Genomic DNA, 25004 nt, shown 5'->3' on the forward strand with positions numbered 1-25004 from the left:
GTGACAGCTTCACGGGTCTGTCTGTATATTTAACTCAATAAAATACCTTGTAAACAAATCTTCTACAAAACGAAACCAAATGGGTAATAACGAAACTAAACTCACGGCAGATGAACATTGGTTAGACAAAAAATCCCGGCACCGGCCAAAATAAGTGCAGATAGGTGGAGAAATCCAAAGAAACTAAATTGTCCTGCGTGAGAGGGGAAGTGCAGTCCCTCTGCAGTAACTATTTTAAGAGGAACCTTACAAACAGAACTAAACAATGAAATATAGTTGGCATGACGATCATGCCCAGATTGTATAAAATAAATAAAAGGAAATCATTCACATGAAAACCTTTTCTATAAAAAAGAGAGATGCATAAGGTAGATTAAGGCTGTGTCATTGTTCAGCCAAGGAAAGTGTGTGAAAAGGTAAATGTCTCCAGCTTGGGAGAGGGTGGAACTGCAGCCCACCCGAAGCCCTTGATGGATACAAAATAAAATATAAAAATAAATATAATGATAACCTGCTTGGTTCAACATGCAACAGAGAGAATGAATGTGACTGAAGACTGGATCTGAGATGAGGCAAACAGAAGACTAGTCTAAAAAGTAGGCACAAACCTGTTCAGAGAAAAAACAATTTGTACAGATTGGATGAATTCTAAATTATCTGTTTGCTGAGTAAGATGATCCAAACTATTAAATTGGCTCAGTAGTAGTATAGTGATATACACTGATAAAATGTTGTAATATACTGTTGTTATTATATGGAAAGAAAAAGATGATAATATTAATAAAAATATAATATTAATGACAAGAAGTATCCTTGTCAGTATGATGTGAGATGGACAATTGTTATGATGTAGTCTGCATCAAGCTTAAGGTTTGCTCAAACTCAGTATAATGACATATGAGATGAAGAAAATAAAGAAAATATCCAAACTACTTAAGTGCATAGAGGCACTACTTGACATGTTTGAAGACCTATATTGCTGAGATATAGAGCACATCTATAATAACAACCAATATGCTAAACCATGTATATGACAGCTAAAGCTACAAGATTGAGAAGCTGATTTAAATATGTGGACACTACTAAGCTAATGAGCGAATTAAACATTTTTATTTATTTGTTTTTAGAGCAGAAGCTGCATAGAGGACAGCACAGGGAGCTGTCTATCAATGAATAGGAAACACACATACACAAATTGTTACATGTGAAATTATTTTTGGAAAAAATCAGAAGTGAGATGGTTTTGAATTAAGAAATCAGTGAAAAGATGCATGAATTAAACCTGATAATAACATACAGAGGCAATGAAGGAAGCAGCTTACACTCACTGAACATTAACATGCATAGGAAAAGTAATAAAGACCTGCTTACACTCATACACATAACATGAGTTGGTATTTCTGACCAGAGAGAAGGAAACGGGTAGTTTAAGTACTCTGGATAATAATGAAAATGTCTTAGTTGTGTTTCTTCAGGAGCAAAACAGACCTGGACCAATTCTCCAGGTGCAGCGGTCGGAAGAAACCTATAGGTTAACATGACTGGACATGTCAAAGCAAGTTTCTGGTTGAATTGTTCACAGCGCCATGTCTCCATAAACCTGACAAGTGGGCCCTAACTTGTGTCTGAGGACAAGGATTGCTGTTAATAAGGTGGGAACTTAAAATTTGAGTTAGCAAATTTGGGAAAGAAAACTGACTGCTTAAGCGGAGAATTGTGCAGGAGTCTGAAACACTGCAAAAGCAACATATGCAAATTCACGTACATGATTTACAAATGCCCAGTTTTAGAGCTGTAAACTGTGAGCAATTCCAAGTTTAAATATATATATAGAGAGAGATAAAAATAAGAAAACTTTAACTTCAAAGTTGAAATATGTAAGATGTGTGAAATGTGTGAATTCTTTGAAAAACTAGAAGGTATCTAGGAATGCCTCAAGTGAAAACGTAATGAACAAAAAAAAACAAAGACGAAGAAGCAAAGAGCAATGGAAACACGGACGTGTATAACAGAACAAACCCCACCTGTGGTGGCAAATCCACACACCATTTTAAATCAAGTAACACCAAAGGAACAGTGGTTTTCTGTGATAGACCTATCCAATGCTTTCTTTTCTATACCACTACATTTTGACTCACAAAAGCTATTTGGATTCACTTTTGACAACCAGAAGTTTACCTATACAAGGTTGCCTCAGGGATTCCAGAATAGCCCCACTCTTTATGCAGAAGCTCTGAGAAAATCCATATCATTTTGCACGCTTCCTGCCCCAGGTAAATTCCTGCTATACGTTGATGATATTTTGATTACAGGCTACACACAGACTAATTGCGTAGCAAACACACTGACAGTTTTGCAACATCTAGCAGAGCAAGGCCATAAAGTCTCACAGCATAAATTGCAATTGTGGAGCCAAGAAGTAACGTACCTTGGCTACAGACTGACAGGACAAGGCAGACAGCTGTTAGACAGCAGAAAAGTAGCTGTACAAAACGCTCCTAAACCTGTCACCAAACAACAAATGATGAGTTATTTAGGTCTCTGCAACTTTTGCAGATGTTGGATACCTGAATATGCACTGCTGGCCCAACCTTTGCGAAACCTGATCTATGGCAAACACTTAGCTCTGAAAGATGAAATAGAATGGACACCAGAGGCAGATAAAGCATTTATTGACTTAAAACTTGCCCTGCAAACAAGCACAGTTTTAGCTTTGCCTGACTGTGACAAGCACTCTCCTTCCTGCGGAAGCAGATGTTGCCAAACACAGCTGTATGCAGAAGCTAACTAAAAAAATGAAACCCCGACCAGACATTTTTAGTACACTGCAGCCTACTTTTGTAGACATTGTTTTAGAAGCGAAAGCTCTTACTTCCTCTTTTTCAGCACAGAGTGCGGAACTAACGGCTGTCATACGTGCATGCTGCGCAAAGGTCGAGAAATATAAATATTCACACTGACAGTCAATATGCGTTGCACACCAAAAAAGATAATTCAGAAATTACTGAAGGCAATAACTTCGCAGACCAAGCCGCGAAGAAGGCCGCACAGCAACCAATACAAACTTTAATGTCTGAAACTTCACAGCTGATACCACTTGATGTACTTAAAGACGAACAGAAAGAACTACACAATGACTTACTGACCTGTAATGGCAAACCAATATTGCCAAAATCCCTACACAAGACAACAGCATTAGCGACACACGGATTAACACGTGTGTCGCAAGGGGGGAATGTCAGATATCCTCCCTAAGCACTTCACGGGAGACCTTTTTTCCACTGCCTCTCACTAGTGAGCCTATTAATAAGTCTATAAGAGAAACCACCCTAGCAGAGTGGATGACTAAATTATTTGAGAATAAAGAGATTGTGCTAAACAATAAACTGCCGAGTAATATCTCTCCAGTATCTTGCAGGTTGCAACCAGGTGATTGGATCCTGATCAAAGTACTCCAGAGAAAGAATTGGAGTTCACCAAGGTGGGAAGGCCCATATCAGGCCCACCACACCGACTGCCTGCAAAATAGCAGAAAGACCATCTTGGATCCACCAAAGCCACTGCAAAAAAGTGAGTGACAACACAAGCATAGACGCCGGTTCCCCCGACTCCTAGGTGTTCTCCTGGTGGAGGAAAGGGCTGTTTGGGTATATCCCACCCTTTTGTCTTCTCGCCAGTGGTCTACTCACCTGGAGCCCGGGTGTGCCTGGTCATCATGAAGAACCTTGTCCTCATAGTGGCTGGCATTGCGCTCCTAGTGAGCCTACTCATACTCACCTGGACAGACGAGGACCCACAGCATCACCTGCAGAAGAAATGGTCATATGACAACTTACACCTAAAGGATATGGACAAAGAGCACAACCACCCCTGGCTGAACAATGCCTGGTACCGGTACGTCTACAACCGAGTACATACAGAAGACAACCGCACTGGCTGCTACGTCTGTTCTCACCTCCCAACAACAGCAATGCAAGCCACCCTATATGGAAAATCACCCAGCCTTTCTGAAGCCCTATGTATATTCTACAAAGCCACCAGCGGAACATGTTCCCCCGAAGACATCTTCTCCTTCAAGGTTGAGTTAAAAAGACAAGTCACAAAAACCGACCTGCGACGGTGTAATGGAACACTGATCAACTATACAACTAATGAGGTAGTGTTTTGTACACCAGAGGTCTCAGACTGGAACTACAGCTGTGATGACCGATACTGGGTACACCTGAATGCAACCAATGACAAGGGAAAATCTTTCAACGTCAGGAGGGAACCAGGAATACAACATCCAATGTGTTTCACCTTCGCATACGGCAACAGAAAGCTGGGGATGAACCAAAACTGCTCCCAGACTTTCCGGATGCCGCAGGACAGAAAGGCACAGATAAGCTTCCTGAATAGCACATATTGGGTGCAGGGTACAGCTTGGGCATGTGGCTCAAAGACATATTTCACCATCCCACCCAACAGCACCGGACTCTGGTGTCAGACCACACATTCAGAATATTCCATCAGGACCAACCAAGACGCAAGAGGAGCACTGATGACGTGCAACCTCATGATCCAATCTGGGGCAGTGATGTACCAGCGGAGTTCAAGTTGTGGACCACCAGACAGAAGGTCCTGCACTCACTGTTCCCATGGGTCGGAAATGGAAAAAACATGCTAAGAATTGAGACTCTCGACTACCGATTTGGACTTTTCCTGAACAGCTCAACAAGGATAAACAAGGCTCAGAATGAGGAAATCGACGCGATCAGAATAGTGGTCATGCAACACAGAGTCGCCCTGGACATGATTCTCGCTGAGAGAGGGGGCCTCTGTGTCTTATTCAACACCACTTGCTGCACCTATATTCCTGATAATGTGCATTCCTTGACCATGACCACCGCCCTGGAGAAGTTACGACAACTGAGTAATGCACAGCAACAAGACTATGTCACGAACACAGAGGACTGGCTGACCTGGCTGCCACAGTAATCACCTATGTTGGACTGCCACAAGAAGATGAACCGGACGAAGAGGATTTAGTATTTAGGATTTAGGATTTAGGAACACACACACTCACACATACTGAATGATGCTACAATTGAAAATGTTATAAGCAAGTGATTGTTAGCTGATAATAAAGTATGATTGAAGTGGTGAAATACGGTAACAACAGGGAGGGATGTTAGGGAGTTTTTATTTATTTATTTGATTATGCTTCAAATGTTATGTTACACATATTTCACCAGACACAGTTTTCTGTAGAAACAGGAAGCTGACCCTGTGACTCTGTGTTCATTTACCGCAAGAGACCAGTACAGAAATACACATCCGCAGAAGTTGACTTGCATTACATTATTCTTAGAAATTGACACACACACACACACACAGCTTACACGCAGACAGCATCAGGACCTGCGTAACAGGAAATGTGATTATATTTGCATATTGACGATGTAACCTATAAAAATAAACGAATACTGCAGTTCGTGGTGTCTCTCTGTCTGAGATTCACCCGTGCCGCACGCTATCAGTATCAAGTGTCTCAGTGTTGTTTATTCACCTGACTGTTAACTGTAAATCTCTGACATTTAATTTTATTAACAAGCCTAAAAATGCTTGTTTTTTAATATTTTTGAAGAGTTAACCACACATTCACATGGCAATGGGCCTTTTCTGCTGTGCACATGGAGCGTTTAATTGGCCTATGGCTCTTTAATTCAATTCAATTCAATTTTATTTTATTTATCGCCAAAATCACAACAACATTCACCTTAAGGCGATTTATATTGTACAGTAGATCGTACAATAATAGATACAGAGAAAAACCCAACAATCATATGACCCCCTATGAGCAAGCACTTTGGCGACAGTGGGAAGGAAAAACTCCCTTTTAACAGGAAGAAACCTCCGGCAGAACCAGGCTCAGGAAGGGGCGGCCATCTGCTGCAACTGGTTGGGGTGAGAGAAGGAAAACAGGATAAAGACATGCTGTGGAAGAGAGCCAGAGATTAATCACAGGTACAGTTCAAAGAAGGGAAAGGTCTATTAACAAATAGTGAGTGACAACGGTGACTGGAAATGAAAAACTCAATGCATCATGGGAATCACCCAGCAGCCTATGCCTATTGCAGCATAACTAAGGGAGGATTCAGAGTCACCTGATCCAGCCCTAACTATATGCTTTAGCAAAAAGGAAAGTTTTAAGCCTAATCTTAAAAGTAGAGATAGTGTCTGTCTCCCGAATCCAAACTGGAAGCTGGTTCCACAGAAGAGGGGCCTGAAAACTGAAGGCTCTCCCTCCCATTCTACTTTTAAATACCCTAGGAACAATAAGTAAGCCTGCAGTGCAAGAGCAAGTGCTCTAATAGGGTGATATGGTATTACACAGCCATTAAGATGGGGCCTGATTATTTAAGACCTTGTATGTGAGGAGCAGGATTTTGAACGCAATTCTGGATTTAACAGGAAGCCAATGAAGGGAAGCCAATACAGGAGAATTATGCTCTCTCTTTCTAGTCCCTGTCAGTACTCTTGCTGCAGCATTTTGGATTAACTGAAGGCTTTTCAGGGAGGTTTTAGGACATCCTGATAATAATGAATTACAGTAGCCCAGCCTGGAAGTAATAAATGCATGAACTAGTTTTTCAGCATCACTCTGAGACAGGATATTTCTAATTTTAGAAATGTTGCGCAAATGGAAGAAAGCAGTCTTACATATTTGTTCAATATGTGCATTGAAGGACATATCCTGGTCAAAAATGACTCCAAGGTTCCTCACAGTGTTGCTGGAGGCCAAGGTAATGCCATCCAGAGTAAGAATCTGGTTAGATACCATATTTCTCAGATTTTTCAGGACAGAATACAATAACCTCAGTTTTATCTGAATTAAGAAGCAGAAAGTTAGCAGCCATCCAAGTTTTGGTCTAGCAGGACAAGCACAGAGATGAGTCCACTGTCAGAGGCCATAAGAAGATCATTTGTAACCTTCACTAAAGCTGTTTCTGTGCTGTGATGAGATCTGAAACCTGACTGAAACTCTTCAAATAAGCCATTCCTCTGCAGATGATCTGTTAGCTGTTTGACAACTACTCTTTCAAGGATTTTTGAAATCAAAGGAACGTTGGAGACTGGCCTATACAGTAATTAGCTAAGACAGCCGGGTCTAGGGATGGCTTTTTAAGTAAAGGTTTAACTGCAGCCTGGAGGGAAGCTGCAGAGAGGCGTGTAAGACTGCACCTCTTTAAAATCTGTCACTTTGGTTTCTTTTAGCCAATTTTCATGATTGACAGCTGTTTTTAAATTGTTTTAGCCAATAGGATTACAGTAACAATGCCACGTTCACATCACTTCAACCAATCAGAAGTTGCAAGGCCAAGTCCCCGTTGCCAAGTACGAAACCAGTAGCTGTAGAAGTGCCATATGTTTTACAGAAACATACTGCAGCTCTAGAGACCACAACTTAAAAGGGTACATATCAGTTATAAAGTAAAGATTTATGGTCAGAAAAACATTTGCACAATTTCAACATGTTTTATGTGACAAAAGAAGATTAAGAGTATGCCTATGGCAATGCCATTTGTAATTTTTAATAAATAGGTACAACTGCAGTCCTGCGGCATGCAAGCTGTTGATTTTTTGTTTTTTCCTTGTAATGACCTATTTTCATTTCAGCATTTGCCCTACTTTTTGGTGTATTTCTTTTCAACTGTATACAAGTTTGGAAAGATCAAAGGAGAAAGTCATTTAAGGGCTTTAAAGGTATGTGAAAAGAAATGAAAGGGAATGTTTTCTCACAAGACATTTGGATGTTGCATGTTTCAACCCTTTTTTAAGTTTGCATCTATAGTTATAATCAATGCAACCACCTTAAAGCACTTAAATGCAACTTCAGTTTTCAATACAGTAAGTTTTATGTTCTCCCTCAATAGCATGAGTTTGAATGCAGAATAATAGTAAGACCAAGGTCTGATGACTGCACACAAATTTCATTCAGCAATCTTCTCTGGCACAGAGGATGAATACGGAGCGGTTTACCCATTGCCCCTCAGGCATACTGTAAAGAATTTCAAAAGATTAATATCACATTCAGTAAAACAGTCATTCTTCAGATGTAGTTAAAAATGAAAATAAACCTGCAGTCCTAACCCTAACAGATCATCTGGGTTGATGGATTAATGTTTAAAATTAGGATTTGAGATAGCGATGTAAAATGTAAATAAAAAGAGAATGCATTTGCAGATGTTTTAGTCACATTAGAAGTGTTTAAACTGAGAAAATATATAATTTTAAGAAAAAACATGGTCATTCCAAATATGATAGCAACAACACATGCCAAGTTGGCATGAGGGCAACAAAAGGTTGAAATGTAAGTGGTAATAAAAATGATGAGCTGAAGGAATGTTTTGCAATTATAACGTATTTTCGTACTATAAGGCGCTCTTAAAATCCTTTAATTTTCTCAAAAATCGACAGTGCGTCTTATGTATGAATTCTCGTTGTGCTACTGACCTTGAACCCATTTTACGTGGTATATGGCACTCAAAAATGTGTCAAAAAATATTTTAGTACGACTTTGGTAAGCTACGAAGCCACACTGCTTGATCTTTACAACTACTGTAGTCAGGAGCCTCGCAGAGTAATCCGGGTCCAAACCCTGCTGCAGTTCCCAAAGTCAAACGAACACTGCGGCATCACTGAGAGTTAAAAACTCTCTAAATTCTTTTGTCTTTAATAAAATGATCAGTGTTGCTGCTTTACCAGGTGTAACGATCAAGTTTAACATCCAGGCATTCATGAAAACAGAATTGATTCCATTTAATGGCATTAGAAGTTAGCAGGAAATTCCCTCACTAGTTTCCACCTAAACATGACATACCATGTTCTGACTGAGAGATTTCAGAAAAAATCTGCTATCACTTCCAACATAAATGAAAACAAGAAAAAATAAACAGCAGTGATGTTTGTAGGGTTACTGAAGTTGGACTAGCTGTTATATAATGATGTGCTACATGATCTCTTGCAACACAGCTATGTTAGCATAACATAAACACAGTGAAGCTAGAGGATGAATGCTAACTTTTTTCCACTCAATAAAAGTTAACATAAGGTTTTCCGATGGTTAGGGACAAATACAATCACATGGCAGGACGCTGTAAACGGACCAAACTTCAGTCAGGTGAACAACTAAGATAATTCATTCACAATATGAGGTTAGTCATTAAAACGCTGCAACAACATGGGAATAGAGCAGCTGCAAGAAAAAAAAAAACAATTTTAAAAAATGCATACAACATAGATAAATTTAATTTTTTTTTTTTTTTTTTTTTTAAGAATTTTATTCAAAACCAAGGTTGGGATTTGAGTTGTCAGAGTGTCTGTGCTGAATTTAGAAGTTCACTCTGACAGCCTCTGTCTTTGTAAATGTAAGTAACTGTGTGTTAATGTAAGCATTGAAAAACTGCAGATAGTTAGATTAACAGCAACAGTATTTTGTCTCTATGGTTGATAGAGCAGTAGACTAGAATTCCAACAATAACTTGGCACACAGCATGACGTCAAAAATGGTGCGCACCTTTGACGTTGCGTGAGCAAATCTCTGTTTTACTCGTCCATACCCATGTGGACGTAGCCTAAGCCTATATCCGAAACTCAGAAGACATGTTAGTCTTTCTAAATAAGAACACAAGTTGCAGATGGTATAGACATTTTTTTTTCACAACACAAGTTAGCAAAAGGGTGATGATATATTCTGTCAAATTATCATCAGTAATTTAATTCAAGATGACTCATTACCAGTGTTGGGTAAGTTACTTTAAAATAGTAACTTAGTTACATTACTAGTTACTTCTCTCAAAAGTAACTCAGTTACTTCAAGTTACTCGTTACTTTCAAAGTAACTAGTTACTAGGGAAAGTAACTTTGGTTTTACTCAGAGTTCTCTTGTTAATGTGTTTCTTCCATAACTTTGCCAGTCTTCTAGCTTGCTTACTTGCCACAAGTGCACTGTGCCACCTACCAATAGAAGGGAAAATACAATGTATAATGCATATTTCCACGAGAGAAATCCCACGCCTGGACCGTCATGGACTGCTGCCATGATTCTAGCCTACGTCACAGAGTCATGTGCGCCTTTTACATCCAACACAAAAACTGCAGTCGTGGTGCTTTCGATTGTACTCAGAACTCAGAAATTCTGCCTTCTGAATAGGAAGATGTAGGCAACACCAGACTGCAGATGAGCTGCATACAGGGCTGGACTGGGACTGGGAAAATTGGCCCGGGCATTTTGACTAGAGACTGGCCCACCATTATAGGAAAAATCATAAAGCCTTTGAATGAAAACAAACACTGTTGTGACAGTGATGTACACTGTTTTGATGGTATATATGCATCAATCTATCAATCGTTTGTTGTAAGATTCAGATAATTATTTTTTAAAAGCGAGACATTTTAAATGAGAATAAGAAAGAAAAGTATTTCTTTGTGCCCCCTTTCCCTGTTAATGCCCTACATGCCCCCCTGGCAACACTTTGCTAGACCCGCCCCTGCACAGTTACCAGCTGTCAGCTACCTAACAAAGGATCCTGGTGTTATTTGTCTCTCAGAAACAGTTCATAACTTCCCTTCAACTCATTCATGTCACCTAAAAGGTAAACCTGTTTCTCCATCACCTGTTCAGCTCTGATGATCCAGTAAGGACATCTCCTGGTTTCATCTTCATGTTTCCCTCTCACCAGATAACCAAACCATATCATGACCAGCAGGTTTACAGCTGTGGCTCCAGCAAACATCAGCTGATACTAGAAATTAATATTAAATAAATTCTAACAACAGCTGATCAAGCTTAAACGTGCTGCTGTTGTTTAGCGCGACATCCCCTGGTTTCCTCTTTCGGCGCAAAGTGAGCGATAAACAAACAAGAGAGCCGATCAGCTGATCATTGATCAGTTTTCATGATTGAAGTAGAAACGGGAGAGGGAGGGGGGAGAATGAGAGAAGAAGAGGCAGCTGTGCAGCAAAGACACAGAATAACTCCAGCTTTGTGCCTTTTTCATTGTAGCTGAATTACGGGACAAACTGTTCCTTTTCACCTCAATAAGAAACGCGTAATATTTTCTCTGAATACCAGACGGGACGGTTGGCAACTCTAATAACTTATGAACAAAATAAAGTTCAACATCAGTAACATCATAGCACCCACCCAGCTGTATAGAAACTCCGTCATGCTAGCTAGCACGCAGTACGGAAAAAGTCAGAATAACGAAAATAAACTCCACCTAAACTTGGTTCATATCTGACCCAGAGAGACTGCAGGTCATAACTTCTTACCTGAAGTTCAGTTCACACTTGGACCGGCGGCCGCCTCGGGTCTCTTTTCCTTCTGCGTCCCCTTTCCTTCATCCACCTGCTGGCCTCCACCACTTGCTAATGTTACTGAATCTGTGGAAGCTCCGCGATAGCCACCACACGAAGTAACGACCCTATCTAAATCCCAGTAACGACTAACGCGTTCCTGATTTTGGCATAATAACTAGTTACCGTGCTCGTTACCACAATAATAACGTAGTTACTGTAACGCGTTACTTAATAACGCGTTAGTCCCAACACTGCTCATTACCAAGTGTGCAAGAACAGACAGGCAGATCTCTCTATTCAGAAAGACAACCAGGCAATGACATGTTTTGTTTAACATAAAAAATATTGCAGATTTTCTTGCTTGAGGTTAGGGTGAGTTAAGAAGAAATTAGCTAACATCTCAGCTAGGGGTGGGTTTTGATTATCGATTTTCCAATTAAAATCGATTGTAGCTTGAATTACGCGATAGCAGGTAATGAGAGCAGGTAAACGGATTCTTCACAAAGACATAAACACAATCACTGAGATGTGGTGGGGGCAGGTCAGCGACTAAAGCTGGGCAGACACTGTGTGATTTTTTTCAGTCGCGTTATTCAGCTCCTGCTCAAACTGTACGATTGACTCGCAGAGGTTAGAAGTTCATAGGTCACGATGCAGGGTCTCACACTATACGACCTGATGCTCTGATGCGACCCGAGTGCTCACACTGTGTGTCCATAAAATGAAGGTTATAACAGAAATTCTGTCGCTCGCTCTCTCTCTCTGTCTTTTACTCACACAGACACGCACACCACCATCATCAACTTTGCTAAATTGCTAATGAAAAACATTGACCAGGCAGCTGTGATTGAGCAGCAATGTAGATCCAACTATTTTCACGGTTGTTGTGGTCGTGATAATTTTGTGAGGCCACATCGAAAAGGCTCGGATGAGCTTGCCATAGTTCTACAAGTTGTACCTCCATCGCTTGTGTCCAGATCACACGCTGCGCTGCGCCGTCTTTTTCGCTGACATTTGTGTTTGCGCGTGCGCAGTGTGAGAAACTGCGGTGACACCCTCACAACGGTCCCGACCAAGCGATTGATGATCGGGAGCTGGTCGTGAGGTGTTAATCGCGTCTCGTTAACCCACGTATACTACACGACGCACAATGAAGGCCAAAATCGGGCCGATCGCCAAATCGGTTGCACGACTCAAAAATCGTCTCAAAATGGGCCAAAAATCGCACAGTGTAAGCCCAGCATAACCAGAAGGTTGGTGGTTCGATCCCAGGCTCCTTCAGTCTGCATGCCAAATATCCTTGGACAAGATACTGACCCCATGTTGCTCTCCGATGCATCCATCGGAGTGTGAATGTGTATGAATGTTAGATAATAAGCACTTAACAACTTGTGTGAATGGATGTGATTGGGTGAATGAATTAGTTGTATCAAGCGCTTTGAGGGACCCTGTGAATCGCAATCGTATCGATTCTAGGAATCAGTGACGATACCCAGTCCTAATCTCAGCTACAATAGAGCAAAAAAAAAAAAAAAAATCTGGCAAGCAGTATTGTGCACAATACATCACGGGTCACATGAACAAAGCAAGATTCAAAAAGTAATTAAAGCATCAAACAAGTGCAAACCATAAAAGAAAAAAAAACATGAATGCACAACATGGCCTCAGGCTCATGCCTAAGGACTGAAAGTAGACACCATGTGCTACAGTGGTACTCGTCTGAAAGCAGTTTTCCAAGTGGATTGGCAAGTACAGCCAGCTGTGAGCTTGGATCAGGGAATAGATTTATCTCTGTTGGTAAATTATACAAACAACTTTATTTTAAACACATTATATGGCAGATTTAGTGCTTACGTTGTCCTATATTTGACTAAATTAAATTATTTTTCACAATTAATGACAAGAAATGATAGTTTGTCTGATTTTTCTAATAATTGCAGGAGGTTCAGAAGTGTGTGATGGGTTAATTAAGACTCTGGGGAAACAGGTAAACAGTGAATCTGCTTGACACAGTGAACATTCAAAGGTAACTTCAGCTGCCCTCTGCAATAATTTCACAGAAGATTGTCTCCACATGCTAATTCTACCCTTTAATATTTCAGCCTCAGTTTCATCCCTCTGTTTAATAAGCTTGAAATTAAAGCAGCAGCACATGCTGGCCAATTTTACAAGGGAAATGATAAGACCCAACAATGAGAAGGAAAGCGAGTCAGGGGGTTACATCAAACAACAGCCAAATCAAAGCAGAAGGTATAAAGTCACTTTCTGTGGGTGTGAGACTGAACCAGAGGTTAACTAGACGCCGATTCCACCTCTTCTTGTTCTAAATAACTCTTTCGGTATATTTTGTTCCACCCTGTGAACAAGTAGAGTACAAGCATGCATAAGTGCAAGCTTTATAAATAATTAGCAAATAAGTAAAATAAGCAAAGAATTATTTCTTTTTCTTGTTTGCATTAGTATTAGTTGAATTCAAATATAGAAAGAAATATTTTTAAGATTAGGATGATGCAAAAGACAATATCTATATAAATAACTAAATGCACACACACATACACACACTAAAGTAGAGATATATTAAAATATACCAAAGTAATGGATCTCAGCAGCACCACTGCCATAAACCTCATTACTTGTCAATTAAAATATGCATCCATGCTTTCTATTACTGCCATCTTGTGGCCACTGTCAGATACTGTGGCTCAAAGCTGTGCTTCTTTCAGTCTCAAAGAAAACTGCAGCTACCTATGTTTTGAGGGTGTGTCCGTCTCCCATTAGCAATGACTCGATTTGGGGAAGCTAAGAAGCCAGCAGAACAATCATGAAAGATCCCCACAAGGGTACAACAACTTCAAATTACCAGCCAATCAGCTGCATCTTCACAAAATGGAAGTTTCTCTCAGGCATTGTACCAACCAAGCTGAGTAGGCACATGAGTCGATGCATGAGCATGGCTTCGAAGGGCATTGGGATCAAACCAAAGGACCAAAGCACCAGCTCGTGGTTGATAGAGCAGTAGACTAGAATTCTAAGCCCACCCAGGCAGACCAGTCTGAGCACCGTCTGAGCTGACTATGACTCGAAAAGAAAGTCTACGACATGGATGAAGTAGCATTTTTTTTTTACCTTTTTTTTAAACTGTCCTTTACAGCAACATCAGTGAGCAGAATCATGCTCTGAATATACTGTTATTCAAAACACATTGCTTTGCTAAGAAGAGCTCTTTAAACTCTCTGTAGGCTACTCTATTTTTTTCATTGTTATTCACAGTACTGTAGATGTGTGGTTTATGTCAGCCTTAAAGGTTAAGAGAGGCATAAAAGATAAAGAGACAAAAAGATAGTACAAAAGGGTGGCAGATGGGCGCCGGTTTAGCTCAGCCCATTGAGCAGGCGCCCATTCCTTATGGTTGAAAGTGGCCGGCCCGGGTTTGAGTCAAACCCGTGGCCGCATGTCTTCCGCCTTCTCTCTCTGTCCCAGCTTTCGTTGTCGTTTCATCACTGAATCTATCAAAACAAAGCTGAAAAAGGCCTAAAAAGCACAATGAGTCACGAACTGCTGCATCTGTAAGAAAACACATACTGGAGAAAAAAAGCAGACACATAAACATACATATCTTGCTGTGTCCTGTGTGCAATCTTAAGTGACTCTGTATGTGTCTTTGTCAAGAAACATACTTGTGCTAGACCACAACAATGCTCCCCCCAGGGGAGACTAAGCAAAGACTAGAAGACACAGGCTGTCCACAGACACCATGTGTTTGATTGCAAACACATGGTGTGCCCATTATAGGGAAGAGGGAGTGCCTAGAAAGAGCCCAGAGAACCAGAGATAATGGACAGCTGACCTCGCCAGAGGGCACCCATCTCAGCATAGCCAGAGTAACAGTAGAATTGTTATTCCTTCACATAGAAAGAAAGAAGCCTGGTGAGGTGGTCTGAATGCCTCCTGGGCACGTCTTACCAGATTATATCATCAGCTAGCCTAGGAATGCCTTGGCATTTCCTGGGATGAGCTGGAGGATGTAGATGGGGAGAGAGATCTGGACTGGATAGATGGATGGATGGAAGAAAATAACATTACAGAAAAAAATATTGAGATAACTACTTACTGTATACAAATATCCTGTTATAGCTTGTTTTTCATGTTCTCTTCTATGAATTTCAACAAAATGTGTGTGACCCTTGTTTAGGGTTTGTTTTTGTGAATGTTGATTTTATGTTCATGTATAAACTAGAGATGGCACGATACCACTTTTTTATGTCCGATACCGATACCGATATCATAAATTTGGATATCTGCCGATACCGATATGAATCCGATATAATGTTTTTTAATCAACAAAACTGTTTTTTAAATATCTTGCTGCATTTTGTATAAGTTCATACTCAAGTTTAAAACAACAACTACACTAAAGCTATTCTGTTATACCTGTATGCAAAAAAAAATATTTCATAGTTCAGCAATACTGATCAATCTAATAAACTTAAACCTGCACCATCCTCCCTATTCTGGTATTTTAAAGAGTACTTAGCATAAATATTAAGCAACCTAACTAATAGGGTTCCAACTCCCAGCAACAACAAAAATAAATAAATAAAAAATAGGGAACCACCCCTTACGCTCCACCTCATGATGCTTAATCGACGTAATCAACCTTAATTTGATGCAGTGTGAAAAAAAATGCACAGAAATCAATTATTTTTCAAGAAATATTAAATAGATTCAACATCTTTCTTCAACAAAATTGCAGACTGCACAGATGGTACCTTCCCAAAGGAAAAAGTACTATAGCTTACTAGGGTATATATATTAGACGTAATAGTTACTATATACAGTAATTGACTTCTATTCATTTTACATCAAATTAAAACTTTGGGTGTCAGATAATTATTTATTAAAAGCTAGACATTTTAAATGAGAATAAGAAAGAAAAGTATGTCTTTGTGCCCCCTTTTCCCTGTTAATGCCCTATCGGCCCCCCTGGCTAAACTTTGCTAGATCCGCCCCTGCACAGTTACCAGCGTCAGCTATGTAGAAAAAGATCCTCGAGTAGAAAGTAATAATAAATACATTCTAACAACAGCTGATCAAGCTTAAACGTGCTGCTGTTGTTCAGCCGCTGGTTTCCTCTTTCTGGTGCAAAGTGGGCCAAAAGCAAACTAGAGACACGGACTCGCGACAGAAAAGCCGATCAGCTGATCATTTAAGCAGTTTCATGATTGAAGTAGCAGCAGGAGAGGCAGTCGCTTGTTAAGCTTAACGCAGGAATGCTTTACAAACATTCAGAGATGGACTTACACACTTGCTTTACTTCTCTCGGGGATAACTTTGTCGGAGATGAAATGCCGGGTTGCTAGCGAAGCTCCACATGCTATCCAGACCACCTACAGGTCCCGCATGCCACAGCCGCTCTATCACGTGATGCATACTGCTCCGACGTGCTAACTTCTGAGGTGAGTTATGGCGTGTTGCAAGTTTTGTGAGGTGCTTTCGTGATATTTAATGGATCGGATTACATTTTTTATTTTTCTCCGATATCCGATCCAGTAATTTAGGTCAGTATCGGACCGATACCGATACGTAATATCGGATCGGTCCATCTCTAGTATAAACCCCAGAAAGAATAGCTAAAGCTAACTTTATCCGTGATCCTAATAAAACAATCAATCATAGCTTTCAGAACGAATTACTAAACCAGTATGTAAGAAGCAAATTTATAGACATTTTATTTTACTGTAGTATATTTTTAATTTCAAATTAATCTTTATAACATTAAGATATTTGTTGTGTCATACTGTATTGTATAAGCCACAAGCCATTACACTTAGTTGTTAGGTTTAACTTAATTTTTTAACTGTTGTAGGAAAGGAATTCCCAAACATTTGAATAAAGTCTATCATCCAACTTCAGGTTTTCCTTTTTGAAATCTGAAAATTGGAAGCTGACTGTTTAAATCTATACAACAAATTAATTTGTTCATTTCTTGATTAGATTGGCTTGGTTTAGCAGCTAAACATCTGAGTGTGGATTTATGGGTTAAACATTAAGTATAAAATTACAACCAAGGCAAAGTTTTATGATGTTTCTGAACAAACAGGGGCACATGTGCATTTCTTATGAATGTAACATTAAAAAGAAAGAGGAATTGAAGGTTTACTTTGTTTTCTGGTTGATCGTTTTGCACAGATTAAGTCGCCAAGCTGAGGTGCTGTAGTATTTAAGTTCATGAAAATTTAGGAATTTTAGCTTTGTGAACAAAGCTAGATATACTTGTGTGTAGGTAGAAGTCTATGCTGACAATATTGCAATGTTTAAAACTGGATGCTCAGTGAAGACAGCTAAATAAAAAAAATTACTATGTCTATCATGCAAGGCTGTATCACTGCATTAGTATGGACATAACAAAGCTCTGAAATAAAGGATTACATAACTTCAAATAGTAGGAGTTAGATAAGATGGTGTTTGGAATAACAGCAAAGTCCTGGCAGAACATTTCTCTGTATTCTTATCATTTATAGAAAACCACAGCTAATTTAGTTCCCCTTTATATTTATGTTCTGTGGCTTGAGATTTTAAAAAAAAAAAAGCTGAAATTGTTCCGTTACAGATAAGTCTCACTTACATGTTGTGTGAAAGAGAGCAATGTGATAGCCTTGTTTTCTCAGGCTATTTGTACTTCATTCAGTACTTTTTTTTTTTGTAAACAGCAGCTTTTTCACAGGTGTGGTTAGCTTTTTTCTCAATGAAATAATTTATTTTGTAATGACTCAAGTTATCAATTTTTTCTTGATAATCTGAAACACGAGACAGGAACTGGCTCTGTGTTTGTTTTTGGGGTTTTTTGGTGTGTGCCCTTTTGTTTTTTTCCTTTTCTCTATTGGTAGGTACACTTGGGGTGGAGCCACTGCAGGTGAGGTGTTCAGTCAGCTGTGTTGGATCCTCCTCATTAAGGCAGCATACTAATAAGGCGGTCGATGTGGCAGTTCTTCACCAGATCATTACTTCAGCTTCTGATGCAATGTTTGGTCTCCCTGGTGTATTGTTTTGCATCCAAGCTCCTTTTCCTAACTGAGTTTTTTTCCCTTTTGATTCTTTCAGTCATCTGATTTTTCCTGTTCCTGGATTTGTGTTCATACTCTCAGAAGAACTGTCTAAACAGCTCGCTTTTCACTGCCATCATGCATTCCAACTTACCTCCCTCCTCAACTTACTGCTTTGTTTCGGTACAGTGAGTACATTAGTTTTGTAGTTATTTTTTCCATTCAGTTCCAGTCATTTTGTGTAGTTAACTCTGGTCTCTTTCCTATTTCAGATTTTGTCCTGAAAATCCACCACAATCAAGTCTTGTCCTTTATATTTTTTCAGCTCCTTGGGTCCATCTTTTGGCTTAATCTGATAGTGACAAATATGCAAAAAAATAAGAAACGAGGAAGGCGGCAAATATTTTTTTCTATAGTCTAAGGAGCTTGAAAAACAAACATCTGGAGTTCTTTAAGTTTCCTTGAGGCATTTCACCTCTCATCAGAGAAGCCTCTTCAGTTTTAAGAGCAATTGGAGGAGAGTCCCAGATTTCAGCCAAGGTCTGAAAACGGGTCTAGGTAACAATCGGCTAAGGTTTCGGTTGAACCCACTGTGAAAGGTAGCCCACGCCCTATTATGTGATTTACTCTGGGACTTATACCAATTGCTCTTAGAACTGAAGAAGCTTCTCAGATGAGAGGTGAAACGTCTTAAAGGAGACTTAAAGAAGTCCAGACGCTTTTCTTTCCAACCTCCTTAGGCTACGATGACCTGGATAATTAAGAACCTTCACAGACACTTTTTTATAGCATTGTTATATGTTATACCTACTCATTACACCAAAATTAAAACGTATTTAGTTTATTTTTATTTACATGGCACCAAATCACAACAACAATTGCCTCAAGGTGCTTTATATTGTAAGGTAAAAACTCTATATCTTAATGCATGCTCAATCATCCAGGTAAGTAAATCTCCAAAAGTTGATTCGGTTCACCTGGACGTAGCGTTTTCAGTTTTCATCCTGGACAGGGAGGAATGCTGGTTTGAGCGTGGAGTCAAGGAGGCCCTTTACGTGAAAAGGGAAAGACCAATCAAGGAGGGGGCCTAAGGGTACATCTTTCGCCATCTTAAAATGCTGTGATTGCAGCCAGTCCCCAACTCTCTGTGAATGGTACTTATGGCCATTGGTCAGTGGTTGTTGATCAATGATCATGATAATTTGCATGATTATGATGACCTCCCAGCCCATTGTTCCTTCAGTGGTGCTAGTTTCAGTCATTATGCAAATGTACTGTTTATAAGATTGGGGAAACCTGCAGTGAACTGAAACTGAAGAAGTCAGTTTCAGTTCACTGCAGTTCTCCCACTGAAAACGCTACGTCCAGATGAACAGAATAGACTTTTGGAGGTAAAGACTCTACAATAATACAAAGAAAACAGAGAAAACCCCAAAAATCAGAAGAACCCCTATGAGCAAGCATCACAAATATTCATTTGTTAATCACCAACGATAAGACACACAGGCCATATTACATGAGTGTTTGGTTCTAAATCAGATATCCTAAAGAAATGGTCAGAGTGCAATAACTGGCAGGAGCAATCAAGCAGTGTAATAATCAGCAGCTCAAAACTGTCATGGTCTGGGCGAGTCTGAGTAACTTTCCACAGCATCAGCTCTCCTCCTCTGGATGGAGCCCTTCTTGCCCCTCCCCGTTCCTCAGCCACAGGCAATTATTCTGGCAGTATTTAGGAGCAGCACACACAATGAGTCTTCGCCAGATTGTCTGTTAACCTCAGTTAGTTCACAGCCTCATGTTTCTGTGTATCTCTCAGTGTGCATTACTTACCTCTCTCTTCCTGTCCCCTAGTCGGTACCTGGATTCGTCATCCAAACCCTGCCATAGCCACGCTTCTGGATTCCGGTCAGCTACTGCTTAATCCTTTTCGGGCAAACTGCCATTCTCACCTGCCTGCCTCCCTGCGCACCCGTATAGGACTCAGTACTCGCCCGGACCTCGCCTCACCTCCACCTCCAGCTTATCCCCGCCTGTGAACACAGCCCCTGGTCTGCCACAGTTTCCACCTGCCCCACTCCAGCCCTCAGCAGTTTAGTGACCTGACAGTTCCATGCTTAGCCTAAGCCCCGCACTTCACAGACACCACGCTTTTGCACAAAGCTTAATCTTGTTTTTGTCTTGAGTATCTAAGTTAGGAATTCTTGTAAATAAAAGTTTTTGTTTTTGCAAATCACTTCAAGCCTCTGGTCTTTGGTTCTGCGCATGTCCATTCCACTCCACGGGCCTCTGAGCCTTGACAGAAACAGCATTTGCAGCTGCTAGTGTAAATTGTTCCGGATGGCTATCAGGGATAATTTAGTCATTGTTTGTCACTGCTCCAATGCATCTTCTCAATATAAGAGAGACTGGAGGTTAATGAAAAAATCCTATCTTTTCCCTGTATAATTGAAAGAACGAAAGGTATTACTTTCAATAAAATATGGTAATGAGAACCTGACAGGAAACTGAGGCCCAGATGACCTTCTTACTTTTATCATCACTGTGGCTAAGGTTACAACATTTGTGCACCAAAAAGAGCAGCTCATCCCTGTATTGTTATTAGCATTTCTGTCAGGTGATACTTCTTGCTGCCTGTGAATTATGTGACCAAGTCAGGGCTGCACAGTGTATTACTGTTATGAACTTCAAAGAAATTAAAATGTTAATCAAATTTGTATGTCCTTCATATTCCAATATTGTCTTCAGTGTTTAATCTTGAGGGGCTACCCTTCTAAGAATGGTCCAACTAATCAGACTTGCACTCACATGATGCAAGTCAGTGCATCAAGTTTTGTCCTTTAGAAGGAATTTCTTATTTAAATGTGAAATGAGATTCTCTGCTAAAAATAGTTTTTTTTAATTTTTTTTAAGCCATAGATTACTTAAAACACATATAAATCCCAGCTGCTAATTAAAGCTTCCAAACTATGATTCACATTGTTACTTGTTTTTGCATGTATGAATGAATGTTTTCATTTATACACTTTTTTAAAATTCTAATCTGCTGGTATGTCTCTTTTACATTGATGAAATTGGAGCTACTATTGCACAGAACACACAACAAGAATGCCTATCAATAAAAAATTCACATTGCCAACAAACTAAAGGAATTTTGACGTCTGCTTCATGATGCTATGGGACAGTAACTTTTGATAGTTAAATTTCCTCATTCTAAAATTTCAGAAATGTAATGTGCAGCAGTCACACTAAATATAAACAGCAGAACTTGGAGGTTCAAGGTCCAAGGTTCATTATTTGTTACATGCATAGTTATACAAGTATAACACACAGTGAAATGTAACCTGACACGCTCCTCGACATGTGCAAAAATGGGGGGGGAGCTAGAGGAAGAACATATACATATATATATATATATATATATATATATACACACATTGGGTGAATGTGCAGTAGTAGCAGTGCTCTTAGCAGTAAAATAACTAATCATTGAGGGCACTAAATCCCAAGATTAGCTTCTTTCAAATTCCAGTAGTGTTACTGTGTCCCGTTACATTTTATTGTAGATATTTATCATTATTTCATCATCATCTGATAAAGTATCTGTAGGCAGAACTCACGGGAATCATTATAAATGGAGGAAGAGTCATATGACATGTTACTGTGCCCAGAGTCTGAAGCAGAAAGCCTGGCTTAACAGAAAATGTTGATAAGTGTTGTGATACCTGTTATATCTGACAGGAGTTTTAGCATTTGCCCAGTCAGCTAACAGAAAGAAAGCCTGGCTACTGTATGTCAAAATAACTTTAAAGTGTACCCCTCAGTATGTCTTTCTTTCTTGACTCTCTTGGATAAGGAAAAACTCAAGAACATCAGCAATGAGAGGAAAAAAACAAGCTTTTTGGGCATTAAAGATTACATTTAGTTTACCCTCTACATGCACATTCAAGCCATTCAAGCTTACGAATAGAGATAACGTGCTTTTTAAACTGGTGAATACTTGTTGCCAGATGACCTCTACCTGATATGCAAGGCTATTCCAGAATTTCTAGAGCAGGCTTTAAAGAATGATTTGATATTGAAAATCAATTAAGCCAAAAGAATCAAAATTCTTGCTACATGATGTTTGAAACACGATGCCTGATAAACAGGATACACAGAATTACTAACAACTGAAACTTCCTGGGATTAAATCAGATTAGTTGCAATGATGCCAGTCTTGAACATTAACCATTTCACGCATGGTGGTCACTACAGTGGATAGCTATTCAAAGGCTGTTTTCTTGTATTTGTGTCAGTGTGGATGGTACACTTGCACATAAACCACTTCATTGGACACTGATGTTACTATAGATGTATGATGTGTTTCATTGTAATTATTGTTCTTTAACCCTGTCATGCATGAATTATGACAACATCAATCATGATTTTTTTTCTTAAGTATGTATATTCATCTTTTCATGCCTAAAGATGAATAAAAATACTTTATATTAAAATTCTCCCCACTGTCTTATCCAGAGAAACTTAAGTCTGTTTGAACTTTCTTATTAATTCATTACAGGAACTATTTATTTATATTTCACAGTATCCTTATGCATAACATACATAAAGTACTTTTATGTATGTTTGTACTGTTGGTGTTTAATGTTAAAAAATGTTAGACTGAATGTTGACTAACAGTCATGCATGTGCATTAGTAAACTACAATGCTAAACACTTTATTCTTCATCAAATATATATAATCAAGTATAATGTGAGATGATCATTTCAGCTTTTCTGAGTTGATTCTGAATATTTAAGGTAGCATTTTTATCGAAACAGTATAACTTAAATTGTTCTTGTTGGCCAAACTTCATTTACAAACAATTATCCTTGTTGTTCTTTTTTGTGTGAGTGGTGTCAAATATGGACAAACTATTAAGAAAAGACCATTTTTACCAAGTGCAGGTTTCTAAGTACAAATCAAAATATTGAGTCGTGACTGCAGGAACTTAAACTGTAAACTCATGTACCATTCCCTTCACAGTGTTAATCAAAGCTAAGCATACATGAAACAACGTGTAGTCTCTGATATAAAGTAATTTGTCATGGATAAACTCAAGCAGAGCATTTATCAAAGAGAAGCATAACGAAGTGTAACATTTCTCACTTATAATTATTTGATTATCTCCCTGGCTGTTTCAGTGTTATGTACCACTGGGGTTTTACAAACTCACTAAAGCAGAACAGGCTGGGTTTCAGAGACATGGTACAAAACTAATGTGAAACTAATGGCATTGTTTTAAAATAATTGTGAGTAAAGAGTCATTTAAACTTAACTCAATGACAATTTTCAATAACAATAACAATATATTTAATTGGTGTTTTGCTGAGTATACCTTTATGACATTGTCAGTCTCTTAGTTAATAATAATAATAATAATAATAATAATAATAATGGATTGGATTTATATAGCGCTTTTCAAGGCACCCAAAGCGCTTTACAATGCCACTATTCATTCACTCTCACATTCACACACTGGTGGAGGCAAGCTACGGTTGTAGCCACAGCTGCCCTGGGGCAGACTGACAGAAGTGAGGCTGCCATATCGCGCCATCGGCCCCTCTGGCCAACACCAGTAGGCGGTAGGTGAAGTGTCTTGCCCAAGGACACAACGACCAGGACAGAGAGCCCGGGGATCGAACCGGCGACCTTCCGGTTACAGATACGCTTCCCAACCCCCTGAGCCACAGTCGTTAAAACAAATGACAGTGCTTCTAGACTACAGAATTCATCGAATCCATTACGAATGAGGAAAAAATTAATAGTGCACTTAAAAGTGGACATTATTCGAAATACGATTGGGGTGCTGGTACAAAAGAGAGCTGTGTGATTACCTACTATAAATGGCCCGATTCTTATACTGTATAGCACTTTTATACGACGTGTCTTCAAGCATGTCTACATTCTACATTGAAATGCTTGCTATCTAATATCCATGTACATTGATGCTCCAATGGAGTTTGAACATGTTTTAAAAACTATTTATGTTGAACTTCTGTACAAATCACAGTATGTCCATAACAAATACCATGAGGGACACCATAAGGCTGTCCATAAGTGCATGTGGTACCAGGACGCAATAGGTTACTGGTCAATGATTGATTTTGTAATCGTATAACCAGACCTGCAGCCATATGTTCTGGGACTCAGGTAATGAGAGGGGCTGAGCTGTCAACTGATCACCACCTGGTGCTGAGTTGGATGAGGTGATAGGAAAGTGCGCTGGAATGCCTGACAAAGGCCCCGGTCCATTAAATCTTCAACGCACACTTCCAGGAGACCTTCAACAGCATTCCGAGGGAGAATAGGGACATTAAGTCCGAATGGACCATGTTCAGCAGCTCCATTGCCAAAGCCGCTGCACTGAGCTGTAGTGCCTGGCGTGGTGGTAACCCCGGACCAAATGGTGGACACCAGAGGTGAAGGGTGCCACCAGGCTAAAGAAAGAGTCAGGCTTGGTTTGGCTGCAACACTTCAGAGGCAGCTGATAGGTACCAGACTGTTCTCACTCCCAAGTGGTAAAATACCGACGATTTGTCAAGTCCCAAGGCATTCCTGAGGTCATGGATGCGCTGGGT

The 25004-nt window shown here is 39.6% G+C and overlaps 1 protein-coding gene and 1 pseudogene across 6 annotated transcripts in view; one reads left to right on the plus strand and one right to left on the minus strand.

Moving 5' to 3' along the window:
• Positions 1-25004, minus strand: part of ntm (neurotrimin) — a 181228-nt gene that overhangs the window by 137669 nt on the left and 18555 nt on the right. The gene's annotated exons all lie outside the window — the stretch shown is intronic.
• Positions 2808-5465, plus strand: LOC146565280 (uncharacterized; annotated as a pseudogene).

Source organism: Mchenga conophoros, linkage group LG10 (assembly GCF_057382185.1).
Source record: "Mchenga conophoros isolate Kocher_MC1m ecotype Shallow Benthic linkage group LG10, M_conophoros_male_GT1.1, whole genome shotgun sequence".
Taxonomy (NCBI): Eukaryota; Metazoa; Chordata; class Actinopteri; order Cichliformes; family Cichlidae; genus Mchenga; species Mchenga conophoros.